Raw genomic sequence first — 10,811 nt, forward strand, 5'->3', positions numbered from 1 at the left:
GGGTCGATCACGTGGCTGAAGTGAAGTTAACCGACGTGTTGGCAGCATGTTGGAGCGTGAGGGATGTAAATAAGGTCAGTTGAATTGCTGCAGATACGAGATGAAGATGAAACAGGAAATTATTCTCGTGAGAATAAAAGAAAAATATCCCGAAGATATTCTCTTAACTGTGAAGATTTGGGAGGAGTTAATAGAATATATTTGGGATGTTGGGCATATAAATAAGTTGCTTTGGAATAACAATGGGCTACACGGAGTTTGGGGTCGAGTTTAGAGAGCCACAATTCGAAGAAAATAAGTTGCAGGAAACCTCTCTGCTACTGTTGGTGAAGAAGAAGCTGAAGAACAAAAGCCCGCAAAAGACAGTCGCGAAATCTGCTACAAAATAGAACTGTCATTCTTGCTTCAGTGTTATTCATTGTAATAGTTAATTCACAATACTTATAAATGTTGCAGTTTTCTGTTTCTATTATTCTTCTCTTTCACCATTGTAAACACACTTTTGAGCTATGAATAACTATTTTGAGCGTGTTTTCACTATGTGGAGCTAACCCCATCACGGGGATGACGGAGGAAGCCAATTCTCATCACCGTGGTAACTTAATTTAATTTTTTTTTATGACTTTTGCATTAATATAAATTGAATTATGATTTTAAATTAATTAGTTATCATTTAGTTTAATGGGTTATGCTTAGCTTAGGTGTTTTGATAATTCATGCTTACCATTTACAATTAATGTTTTATAAAATCTACCTTGGCAAAGATTTAGAGTCAATAATTATTATTTTTGGAGCTATAATTGTCAAAGAATTAATAATTGAACCATAAGAACATGAGTTTGGTGGAATCCTGAGTCCTAGTAGTAACTCTTAATCTTGTTACCGTCTTTTACATATTCTTGCTAGTTTTAATATTTTATTTTATTAAGTCTAAAATCAATATCTTCCCAAGTCCGAGAAACGAATTCCCTACTTATCACTGTAAAAACTACATCTTTTTTTGGCGCCGCCCACGCGGACTTGCCTTTAGGTTAGGTTTTGGATTTTTATTAATTGTTTTTGTTTTTTTTTGTTTTGTTTGGTTTTATTTTCTTTGATTTTACTTTGGGTATAGTCTTGTCTTTATTGTGCACGTGTAATTTCGCATTTATTGTGGATTTGCCTACCAAAAGGGTAAGTAGCGTACTCAAGATTTTATTTTTGTAAATAAGGCAGTATTAGTTTTTTTTTTTTTAGTTTTGTTATTTGTACATAAGTATTTTATTTCTTTCTTTGTAAATATTTTATATCGTTCTTTTATTTAAAAAAATAAATAAAAATACACGTGCACACACCAATTGCATTTTTGTCTATCACCGTTTTAGGAAAACACGTGGTTTAGTACAGTGAACCCTCTGGGCGTTATCATCTGAAACACCACAAGTCTTAGCCGCGTACCGTTGACCAGTCTTTGACTGTAGGTATATATTGCTAAAGGTATCCCGAGCTTACCTAAATTAGTGAACCCCAGCATTTGCATGTGCACAAATTTTTGGTTACCACTAGTGTTTCTACTTGTGTATGCGTCGTTGGAAACGGGTGGGAGATAAACTTGAGGATAACGACCTTTTCAATTTGAGTCCGACCTGCTACACAGATTTAGGTGGTACTTCAAAATGGTTAATGAAAATGATAGTGAAGTCCCGCCAACCAAAACCCTTAGGGATCGTTTGAACCCGTCTAGGGTAGTGCGTGACCCAAGTGTAGTTATACCAGCTTCTACGGTCCAATTTGATATTAGACCCGAGACAATTGGCATGCTCTGTACTTTTAGGGGATTAGAGAATGAGAACCCGTATACCCACATAAGAGACTTTGATATGATTTGTGACACAATGAACTATCCGAATGTCTCCAAAGATGTGCTTAGATTACATTTGTTTCACTTTTCTCTCGATAAGAAATCCAAAGAGTGGTATCATTTTATCCCCTCTAAAATAATTACCACCTGTGATGGTCTTGTAAAGGTATTTGTTAAGAAATTCTACCCACACCATTAGACTGATGCTTTTCGGCAGTCTATCCAAACCTTCAAGCAGAAATTAGGTGAATAACTTCATGATTATGTAGAAAGGCTCAGTGAATTGTTATATCAGCGCCCACATCACGGCTTTGAAAAATCCCACATGGCCCAAATTTCATATGAGGGTCTTGATAGTGAAACCCGTATGCAGGTAGAAACAATTATTGGTGGAGAATTCACCCATCATGACCCAGATGCTTTTTTTGACGAGTTTATCGAGTTAGCTGAGAAAACTAGGCAATGCACATCTATAAGAGAACCAGAAATACCTAGAAATCATATCCATAGGGTCGATAGAGTTTATTATGAGTCTGATATTCTTAGGAGTTTAAAGGCCTTAGAAATTAATCAAAGGTCACACCATGCTAGATACCAAGAGCAATCACATGCTCTTTATAACAACTCAAGGTTTGAAAACCGTCCGAGATTTGATCCATATTCAGATACCTATAACCCTGTTTGGAGGAACCACCCTAATTTTTCTTGGTTTAAGGGCCAGAGTCAAGGTCAGCCTAGTAGTTCTCAAACTCTCTCCGGTTTTGGGTTTCAGATTCTGTCGGACAAAAAAATCATGATCTTAGAAGAGTCTTTCACCATCTTATCTCATAACAGTGCAGAGTTTAAGCAAACGATTGAGAAAGGTTTACAGGAAAACTCTCAGGCTATTTCGGAGCTAAAAAATCAGGTTACTATAATTGCAGAGTTTTTGAGCGAAAAAGAAAAGGGAAAGCTCCACAATAAACCACTACCCAATCCCAGAGGATTCATGAAGTATCCTCTAGAGAGAGAGTCCAATCATGTGAACTCTATAACAAACCTTAGAAGTGGTAAAACGGTAGACAATAAGGTATCCATGCCTGATAGTGGACATAGTGTAGTTCCACCTTCTACTTCTGAAGAAGAGCCAATAACAGAAGAGACTGATAGAGTCTCTAAAGAGTCCAATGTGGTTCTTGATAAAAATACCTTTGTGCCTAGAGCTCCATATCCACAGTTGTTAGCTCCAACCAAGAGAGAATCGACTTTCAACGAAATAATGGAAATATTTAAACAAGTGAACATTAACATTTCATTACTAGAAGCAATCAGGAAAATGCCTTCTTATGCCAAGTTTCTTAAGGATCTTTGTACACAAAAATGTAATCTTAATGTCCATAAGAAAGCCTTTTTAGATGGTCAGGTAAGTTCAATCCGTCTGAACCAAACAACCCCTAAGTATAAAGACCCCAGATGCCCCATCATATCTTGTACGATTGGTAATCACATGGTTGATAAGGCATTACTTGACTTAGCAACTAGTGTTAACTTACTCCCATACCATGTGTACACCCAGCTTGGTCTTGGAAAGTTGCATCCAACTAAAATGACATTGCAATTAGCTGATAGTTCTGTCAAAGTACCTCGTGGTGTCATAGAGGATGTTCCGATTGAGGTTTATAAATTTATTTATCCAGTGGACTTCGTGTTCTAGATACCCAACCTATTCAGGACCCTAGTGCTCAAATACCGGTGATATTAGGTCTCCCATTTTTAGCCACGTCCAATGCGATCATCAACTGTAGGACCGGACTTATGAACATATCCTTTGGTAATATGACCACCGAACTAAATGTCTTTAATGTTACTAAACAACCTTCGGATGATTTAGAGGAAGTGATATGATTAGCACTTTAGTTCAGGATCTAGTTCAAGATAATTGGGATGACACTTTATTTGATGATTCCTTAGATGAGTTTGATGAGACAATTCTCCATGGTCAGATAGGTGACCAAACTGTAGAATTAAATGAAGCTCTTGGGTATTTTAAAGACTCTACGTACTCTGAAATTCAACCAATAATTTTAGGTCATTCTGAGAGTAATGATGACCCTAAGTTTGGGGGTAAAGAACTAGAAGAAGCTCTTGAGTATTTTAAAGACTCTAGGGATCCGTAAATTCAAGCAATTGTGCTAGGTCTTATGGAGAGTAGTGATTATCCTCTTTTTGGGGGTAGTGATGGTTCTTGTAATCGTCGAGTATCCCCATTAGAAGTCCCTCACTTGGGACTCGATACTTGTGAATATGAGGTATTGCCTGAGTCTCTTCAGACTCCACAACCCGATCCTCATGATAATGTCCACGAGGAAATCCATGTATTAGAGACCCGTCATCGAGACACTCATATGAAGCCCAATCGGGCCCCGCAGAAAAACCCAGTTGTCTTGCAAGAAACTTTAGATCAGGTATGTCTGTTCATAATTGTGCTCGTTTTATTTGGTATTATTGACCCATAATTATTTCGGCTATTGGTTTATGATTTTGAAAGGTGACTAGCCATTTTATGTTATTTAATGTCTGGCTGAAGACTTTAAACTTAGAACTTATTGGGAGGTAATCCATGCTCATGCAACACAGTAAGATCTTTCCTTTGTCCTTTCCTTCGAGTGGTAACAATTTCTCCTTGTTCATGCTTTTAATTTTATCTTTAGAACATTGAGGACAATGTTAGATTTAAGTTTGGGGGTATGGGAGAAAATTTTTAGTTGCATTATTAAACTTCTAGTGTCACATAGTATCCAGTTAGCTAAGTTACAAACTGTTTCTCACCGAAAAGATGGAAATTAGAAATTGCTAGGGATAACATTGTAGTGAGATATTATTGAAAAATACATTGAGATCATTGAAAATCAGGAGTGAACATGTACCGTTTAGAGGGTAATCATGATGGACCTAACCATCCATGATGGAAAGACAATTCGGTCAAAAGGAAATGCAGAAAGACAAAGCAACCTCACAATGTAGTCTTAGTTACTGGATTACGACTCTCTCTCAGTAGAAACTTGCCATCATCAACAAGCAGAGCGACATCAATATCTATGAAGAAATTTGAAGACATTTAAGGTTTATAAGCGAAGTTGAAGACTTAGTTATTAGAGAAAAGAAAATCAAACGATGTAAGTTGTTGCAGTTCATGATACCAAGCACTAGCCCAGAAAAGGCTATTAATCACGTTTTTAAATAACAGATTAGTTGCATGATTTGAATTTCACAAACAAATTCCGTCATATTACACGAAAATAATTGGGCCCACCATTTAACACATAAAAAACGTTATTTTCAAACGTGGTAATTGATAAGTGCGTGATTTAATAATCAACCACTAAATAACAACATGATTCCGTCAAATATTTTAGGTTTTTTATGCCCACCATTTATTTTCTATTGCATACCCAAAATTGGCTAGGCACATATATGCCATGATTCCCCAATTCTGAAAGTAGTTAAGTCCCCAACCTTAACCTTCTGCTCAAATTTCACATCTCTCCGTCTTACTGAAACCCTATCCTCTATTCACCGAAGTACCAAACTTTATGTCCTTCCGATCCCATTCCATCGAATCGAAATTAATCCCTTTCAACTTTCAATTCCACTGGAGCTCCTAGTTTGTACTTCTCTCAACCGTTTCAATTTATCTCCGAAAAATGGCGAATAGTGATTTCGGCGAGGCTTATAATTGTCTAGATCCATATTGTCTTAAACACATATGCTTGATTCGGTCGTTTCCTCGTAATTACTCTCAATTTCTTAAACTTTTGTGTTCTTTCATATTGATTTTCTCTTAAAAACTAGGTCCGCCATCTCTCTCTTAGGGTTTTCTCAAAATCAAGATCTTTTTTTCTTTTTTCTTTTTTTCCATTTGAGTTTTATTATTGTTTTGGTTTCAATTTTAGTTTGCAAGAAGATCTGGTACCTAAGCATCTAAGGTAATTTTACCAGATTTCAGGGTTTTTGCATAGTTTTGTAGTTTGGATGTTGATTTATGTGTTGGGTGTACGATATAATTAGGTTATGAATGTGTGTGTTTGTGCTTTCATTTTCGTATTAATGGTTTGTTTATCTGTTGTAGGATGTGTGCAGTTGTTACTGGTGCAAACAAAGGAATCGGGCATGAGATTATTCAAAGATTGGCCCTTGAAGGTGTGACTCAACAACTAGAAATGAAAAGGTCATGCAGCTTCATCTTCTTCTGTTGTAGTTGATGTAGACATTGTATGTTTCGTTGCTGCTAGTTGTGTGTATACTTTAGAGTGAGAAAGGGAAAAAAATATGAAAAGGAAGATGGTGCAACATTTACAAGATTTTGTTTGTTTTTCTATTTCGTGTTTTTGATTTGTCCCACTAATTTTTAGAAGAATAGAAACCAATGAATGTGAATATGATTTATCAAATGTTGCTCCTTATGGATGACTGTATTGAAATATCACACTTCTTTATAATCCTTAATTTAGTGGAATACTGATTGGACCTTTACTTCAGAACGATTTCATGAGGTACTCTAGGGAAGATGTTCAGAGACGACCTCCAAGCACAGGCTTCAGAAGCAAGTTGATGGACTTAAATTGTTATTCAAGGTGGGCTTGTATCTTCTTGATTATATGGTTTTACTATTATTAAGGGACTTTTGAAATGGTTTGTTTTGCGAATCTGTGAGTCGATCATAACATGCTTATTAAAGGTACTCCCTTAACGACATCTTAATATTTTTTAAATTGAGATATATAATCTAATCCACCAGTAACGCAGAAATGCTGCTGTCTATATTTAATACCTGCTCATTGCCATGTTACTGATAGGTTTATCGAGCTGGTGTTCCTTTATATTTGTGGTTTAAGTTTTAACCCAGATTTGTTTTGCACCTAGAGGATGCTTACTAATCCAACCTTTTTGTCCAATAATTTCATCTAGATGGCCAAACTTCCTCTGTGCACGTTCCGTTCTCTCTTCGGGCTCGATTCAACTTCACTAGTCTTGGTCGCTTTGGTGGCCCCTTTCTCAAAATGGTGCAACATTAAAGTGGTTTACAACATGTAAGGTATTGATTGATGCTGGACCAAGTGGAATAATGTTGTTGATGCCGTCGTAACTTAGGAAGGTGTTCCAATTGTCAACCAATCTACTGTTGTTGCCTGGGAGGTCAATAAGGTTTGTAATGTTAATTTTGTTGTTCAAATTTCTTTGCTTTCCTTTTTTCTTCAATTTTATATCATCTAAAGCTGTATGATTTATCTGTATGCATGTGCTTTGATGATCCACTGGCTCAGTCTATGCTTATGTAGCCACTATTTCTTTAATAGAAAAAATGATGATTTACTTTCATTCTGCAGTCTTCTCTAAAGAAAAGCTGCAAGTCCAATGTATCCAGAAGAAAGCAGAGACGAATCATGATTTCAACAACTTAAATTTAAGATGCGTGACTCCCAGGTATACATGCATCTTGAAAATGCACATTGTTTTTGATGATAGTAATGCCATTCTCAGGTCTTGCTAGGATTAAATTCACTCCACTCCAAATTTTTTGCATAACTCAGTAAGTAGTTTAGATACAACTAATTTGTATTCATCTGTAGATTTTATGATTTAATCATCTTATATATGCTACGTATACTGAATGTGTCAAGCATTCGTTTATATGTAATTGATTCACATCAGGAAGTATTTAAAAATAACTTGGAATCTTGTTATACATGATGTTAGGATCCTTATACCTCCGTACGTCTGTTGTTATTTTAAAGAGCTTCATGAAAAGAGCAGCTGCAGGTGTTTTATGCTGATTCTAGAAAGGGAAATCCACAAAGCAATGATGATTATGACGAGTTCAATGATGAAAGTATGACAAATGCTATAGAGATGGAGTACTTGGAGACGTTTTAGCAAATTGAATTCAGAATTTGTTTGGATGTAAATTTGGGTAGTTAATGTAGGATGCATTTATCCTTTTTTGTATAAACTTGAGTTCATATTTTAAATAAAATTAAGGTATATTTAGTTTTAAATGAATTTGCAGTTTAGAATCTTTTTTGTTTTCCTGTTTTCAGATTTTTTAGATGATTAAGGTAAATTGATCCAGTTTCAGATCCTGATTCAGCTGAATAAGAATCAACTTCCGAATTCAGCTAAAAACGAATCGTGCTAAGAAAGAAATCTATGAAAATGAAATTAATAATAATTTAAAATGAATTATATTTGAAATTAATATTTATATAATATGAAAATATTTTCTTATGACATGCATTAACTGTTATTGTATTTTACATAAGATTACCGTCATACTTAATGATAGTTTTTATATGTGACTTTACGTCATAACTTTTGTACGTCATATTTAATAACGTTATCTATTTGTCATTTATAAAGAGTCACATCAAATATATAACGGTTCGAATGACGGATGAAAACTGTGATAAACCATGTTTTATAACGGTTTCTAATCGTTATTTATAGCCCCTTTTGGACTAGTGAAGATATTACAAATTGCGAAGATCCAAGTGTTAAAGTCCTTCACTCATGGCCATGTAAATATTAGTCTTGTTATTATTGTGTTTAAAAAAAAACAAAATAAAAAAGATGAAAATGAAAATGAAAAAAAAAAAAAAAAAAAAAAAAAAAAAAAAAAAAAAAAAAAAAAAAAAAAAAAAAAAAAGAAAAAGATAAAAAAAAATAAAAAAATATGTAAATTTAAATTGTGTTGTTCATTTTGTTCAATAAGGCCATAGGGAATTAGAAATCTATAAGGAAGTTTCAAGCAAGAAATCGAAGAGAAGAGTTAATTGTCAAGGTTCTACGAAGTTCAAGAGTTTATCATCAACAGTTGAAGCCGAAGAAGACGTTGTTTCTAATGAGAACTATGAGAGAGTCAAAGAGAGATGCATATTGGTTGCTTTGTTAGACCGCTTTCCATCTGGCGCAAGATATTTCCAACACTGGTTCAACTCATTACACGTAATTTGTCCATCTGTGTAGCAGATGTTCCTCTCATCTTTATCTCTCTCCTAATCTTATTCAACTGTAAAGCGGATGCATCTCATAATGTTTATCTAGTTGTGTAGCGGATATCTCTTTATCTAGCAGTATATCAGATGTGTCTCCCCTTTTCTATATTCAGCTTTATAGCGGATACCTTTAATTTCTTTGGTATTCTAGTTACTTGGTGATAGGTTGAGAATATGTTTGTCCTCATAGCTCTTTGGATATTTGTGACCAATTAGGAGTTAAGGTTTTGTGGGTACACCTCTTGTAAACCCTCCCGAGACTATAACTCGACCGCTAGGGCCACCTAGGGGTTTATAGGCTTGTTGCACACGCTAAGTGCAATCGCAATGCCTGCGACAGTGAGTTAGGATTTTTATTTTGTAGACTAGATTTGCTCGGGATTAGCAAATAATAAGTTTGGGGGTATTTGATAGACACATTTATTTGTCTATTTTGTTCTCAATTCTAAGTAATGTTAGTATTCGGTTTTGTGCTTATTTTGCTATTTTATGTATTTGTAGGTGTTTTTGGAGAAATAAATTCTTATGGAGAAATTGACTCGAAAAGTTGTTATTTGGACCTCCGGAGAAAATTACTAAAGGCACCCCAAAAATGCGTTAGAAGCACCCTCGGAATGTGTTAAAAACGCCCCAGAAAACTTGTTAAAAACATCCATGGAATTCGCTAAAAGTAACCCCAGAAATTGCTAAGGGGCGTTCTAATTACTAAGGGACAACCTAACAGCTAAAGGGACACCGGAATTGGTTAAGGGGCGGTCATCTTCAACATTTCAAATATTGAAATTTGGCGGGAAAAGGTGCAGCTTACGAACAGAATTAGGGTTCGATAATCGGTTGAGTTTTAGTGAGACTAAAAGGCCGAATTTGTCTGGGATGACTCAGTTGAGTGTAACATGCATGGTATGGGTCTTCTTTTCGGTTATAATTGGTTGGATAATCTGGAGATACAAAATAGGGAAGCATGATTTTTTCACGGGATATAATGAATTGCTGTGTGTATGAGACATACAGTGCACGCGTTTGGAAGACTCGGGATACTACTTGGAATGTGATTGAATTGAGTAAATAGCAGCAAGACGCGTGATGAGCTAAACAGGGAAGTAAATATTAAGAAGATATTCTCAGGAATTGGGAAATCAGGTCGATCACGTGGCTGAAGTGAAGTTAACCGACGTGTTGGCAGCATGTTGGAGCGTGAGGGATGTAAATAAGGTCAGTTGAATTGTTGTAGATACGAGATGAAGATGAAACAGGAAATTATTCTCGTGAGAATAAAAGAAAAATATCCCGAAGATATTCTCTTAACTGTGAAGATTTGGGAGGAGTTAATATAAGACATTTGGGATGATGGGCATATAAATAAGTTGCTTTGGAATAAGAAAAGGGCTACACAGAGTTTGGGGTCGAGTTTAGAGAGCCATAGTTCGAAGAAAATAAGTTGCAGGAAACCTCCCTGCTGCTGCTGGTGAAGAAGCAGCTGAAGAACAAAAGCCCGCAAAAGACAGTCGCGAAATCTGCTACAAAATAAAACTGTCGTTCTTGCTTCAGTGTTATTCATCGTAACAGTTAATTCGCAACACTTATAAACGTTGCAGTTTTCTGTTTCTATTATTCTTCTCTTTCACCATTGTAAACACACTTTTGAGCTATTTATATATGTTTTGGGTTGTAGTTTATGAACTATATTTGTTCCCTTTAACCAATACATAAAAGGGTTATTATCTGACTCTATTGCCAATTTAGGTAATGATAGACAAAGTCGGCATGCCTTATGTAGCGCTGCAAAACGGCAGGTAAAAGAGGAAATGGATGACAATGAAAATATTGTTCTGCTCATTGGAGGTGATAATTTGTCGCAGAAAGGATAGTTTAACATGGAAAAAGACACAACAATATAGTGCAGCAGATTCTCAGTATTGCATTTGAGTGCAATTTACATA

The 10,811-nt window shown here is 35.5% G+C and overlaps 1 long non-coding RNA gene across 5 annotated transcripts; it reads left to right on the forward strand.

Annotated features, from left to right (window-relative positions):
- The first annotated feature begins 5,347 nt into the window (after positions 1-5,347).
- Positions 5,348-7,875, forward strand: LOC113333311. Of its 5 annotated transcripts, none has more exons than XR_003351908.1 (4): positions 5,348-6,047; positions 6,359-7,024; positions 7,207-7,303; positions 7,577-7,875. It is a non-coding gene; the product is annotated as an uncharacterized LOC113333311 (long non-coding RNA). The 5 variants fall into 5 exon arrangements; XR_003351907.1 differs by having other exon boundaries at positions 6,359-6,453; positions 6,788-7,024; positions 7,207-7,875; XR_003351905.1 differs by having other exon boundaries at positions 5,348-5,805; positions 5,949-6,047; positions 7,207-7,875.
- The last annotated feature ends 2,936 nt before the right edge of the window (positions 7,876-10,811 follow it).

The sequence above is a fragment of the Papaver somniferum genome, unplaced genomic scaffold (assembly GCF_003573695.1).
Source record: "Papaver somniferum cultivar HN1 unplaced genomic scaffold, ASM357369v1 unplaced-scaffold_132, whole genome shotgun sequence".
NCBI classification, from domain to species: domain Eukaryota; kingdom Viridiplantae; phylum Streptophyta; class Magnoliopsida; order Ranunculales; family Papaveraceae; genus Papaver; species Papaver somniferum.